Below are 3,197 nucleotides of genomic sequence, written 5' to 3'. Positions count from 1 at the left end.
TCTCTCTCTCTCTCTCTCTCTCTCTCTCTCTCTCTCTCTCTCTCTCTCTCTCTCTCTCTCTCTCTCTCTCTCTCTCTCTCTCTCTCCCTCCCCCTCTCTCTCTCTCTCTCTCTCTCTCTCTCTCCCTCCCTCCCCTCTCTCTCTCTCTCCTCTCTCTCTCTCTCTCTCTCTCTCTCCCCCCCCCCCCTCTCTCTCTCTGTGATTTTGATTTATGTGTGATTTAAATTTATTATTTTGATGTTATAGACAGATTACGTTGTTGATTTTGGATAAAATCATTGTGTTTGAGTTAAAATATATTATGATGTTATTCTCTATATTGTTAATGATTTACATTTCCTCCTCACCATATAGGCCTAATATAACTAATTGATCATAGTGTTACAGTGTGTTCACACTTGGCATATTTGGTTCGATTAAAACAAACCCTGCCCTGATAGCACTTGTACAACATGGAGAAGTCTATGAGCGTGTTTACATCTGGAAGACGTATTTTTTAGAGTGTTTGCTCATCTGCAATATGTCTGTAGGACGTTTTCTGTCATCTGTTAGATCAGATGTATCAGATGTAAGTAAACAGCAGATGCTTTTCAGATAAAGTGATCTTTAACAGACATCTTGCAGACGTACGTGTGCGATTGCTCTGTTCACTGAGACCGCTGATAAGATGGGTCTGTTGAACGCAACACGGACCAAAGACATGTAAACGAGGCAAAAATGGGGCATGATGTCACAAAATGCAACCCTAATAAATACAGAATGCTCAAGCATGTTTTTTTTACCAATCGTGAACATAGCCCTATGCCTTTAGGATCAGTATCTTTGGGTTCGGTGTTAAAATGCCAATGTGAACGCCAAGCTGACCAGGACTAAATGTAATTTTTTTTGGTCTGGACCAAATAAACCAAGCCAACCAAAGTGTGAACACACCCTAAGAGGACTCTGAGCGTGTCTGTTTTACACACCCTGATGAAGCTTATTAGCCGCAATGCATCAATATGTGTTTGAATGTGATTGTTTATATTATAAATCCATGAGTAAATAGAGAGTTTCTACATTTTCCTTATCCTCAAGTGCCTTGGCCTTATATGTTTCTTAACGGGTTGAAATAGGCCGTATCCAAAGAGCACCAGAATACAATGTTTTTTACCAGTACTCTTTGCATTTCTTGTTTTATTTAAACATTTTCTTCCATTAGTTTCTCAGGCTTGTAGTAACATTAGCAGCCAGTTGGTTGTGTAATAGCACTTCACTAGATCCACAGAGGTTGAGCTGGACTAGGTCAATTAGCCATTATTTGTATTATCTGTATACAAAAATTAAGCCTATTATTTAAGGGGTAAAGTGTTTTACTCATTGAATATTAATAAATTGTTTGCATATCAATTGTCACTTTTTAAATGTTTTCGCAACTTGAAACCATTGTAAAGTCTTTTTTTAAAGCAGCACTCAGTAGCTTCGGGATTTCTTTGCTGTATTCTCGCTTTTTGCTCGCAGGTTTCTCTCTAGAGCTCTCCCCACAGCTTCGGAATAGATATTTGACAACACTGTTGTAAAAACTCGTTGTTGATTCTCTGACACCAGAGGCTATAGATCAACGACATCAAAGCAGATGGGACGTTCTTTAAAACGTCTTCTTCATTCGGGTTCGGACAGCGTGAGGGAGCGCAATAATGACAGCATTTTAGCAGATTTCTTTTGGCCGTAAAGCAATTGTTTACATCGCGAGACCTGATATCACGCGAGACTTCCTGACGCTGCGGCCGGCGGCCCGCCGGCTCAAAGTTGCAAGTGCGTATTTTCCGCTCACGGGCATCAAGGGGGTGCGAAACGACCACCATTCAACCCGAAATAAGTAATATAACCATTCCAATGACTCCGAAGCTGTTCAGTTAAGGTAAAAAAGTTACTTAGTTCACCTTTAAACCCCACAGAAATCATTTTCTAATAACTTTAGCCAATATTTAAAAACATCTGTAAATACATAACAGATCACTAGAACCGCACTGCGCATGGACAACATTAAAAACTGCTTGACAGAAAAAAATTGGAAAACAGACTTGGAATTCATTTTTATAGACGGTTGTGAATCAATTGGCCGTTTTTGGATGGCTTTAATTATTTATTTTAATGTATTTTTTTTCTCCTGCTGTTAACAGTGACACTGAACTCTCCTGACACTGACATTCAGGCTCCTCTGGTCACCAGCCAACCAGCTGTGGCCGCCATCAGCAACGGCATGTACAATATTCATCATTAATCTTATCAATTACTAACCTCATCTTGCATTTCACTGCACACAAGCACATCAGGGTTTTCAATTGTCTGATCATTTCAGTGAGCATAAGAAAAATTTATATTGACTTGGAGATGATAAAACTTTTAATCCTTCAAAATGTTTAACCATCACAGGGAACTCTGCATCTGTACCACTGTTAATGCCCAGCACGAAGAAGTCCTGGCATGAGGACATCAGTCTGGACCTGAGGAATCACCTAGTGCACAAACTGTGAGTCCAAAAGGAATCATCTCTCATCATAATGGGTGTCTTTGGTTGTTTTTGAGCAATTTTTAGCCCCTGTAATGAATGCTTCTCCTGCAGGGTTCAAGCCATATTCCCGGCCCCAGACCCAGCAGCGCTGCTGGACAGACACTTTGTGAACTTGATCGCTTACGCATGTAAAGTGGAAGTGAACTTCTTTGAGTCTGTCAACAGCAGGGTAAGGATATCAACTTTAAATTCAATTCACATGTATTTGTATAGCGCTTTTCACAATACACAGCATTTTAAAGCAGCTTTACAGAAACTGCACATTACATTTTAGAGTGATCTTTTATATGAGGTAACTGTCTAAGTTATGTATTTCAGAAATGTACATGTACAAATCACTGTTAGCTAAAAATTTATTAAAGGGGTGGTTGATTATGATTTCACTTTTCTAACTTTAGTTAGTGTGTAATGTTGCTGTTTGAGCATAAACAACATCTGCAAAGTTACAACGCTCAAAGTTCAAAGCAAAGGGAGATATTTGCTTTTAAAGAAATTGCTTTTTAAAGACTACAACAAACGGCTGGGACTATACGACATTCCTCCAGGGTTAGTGATGTCAGGTTAGTAAAATTGACATAAACCCCGCCCCCAGGAACGCAATATATAGTTTATCATGACAGAATATGCTAATCAATGATTAGAAAAT

The 3,197-nt window shown here is 39.2% G+C and overlaps 1 long non-coding RNA gene across 1 annotated transcript; it reads right to left on the bottom strand.

The window, feature by feature from the left end:
- Positions 1 to 1,014: 1,014 nt before the first annotated feature.
- Positions 1,015 to 2,151, bottom strand: LOC309508080. Its single transcript, XR_014209369.1, has 2 exons — positions 1,933 to 2,151; positions 1,015 to 1,448 (listed from the first exon to the last, which is right to left on the bottom strand). It is a non-coding gene; the product is annotated as an uncharacterized lncRNA (long non-coding RNA).
- Between the last annotated feature and the right edge of the window lie 1,046 nt (positions 2,152 to 3,197).

This window comes from Leuciscus leuciscus, assembly GCF_965113295.1.
Source record: "Leuciscus leuciscus genome assembly, chromosome: 1".
NCBI lineage: Eukaryota > Metazoa > Chordata > Actinopteri > Cypriniformes > Leuciscidae > Leuciscus > Leuciscus leuciscus.
This window is presented reverse-complemented; position numbering and strand designations above follow the sequence as displayed.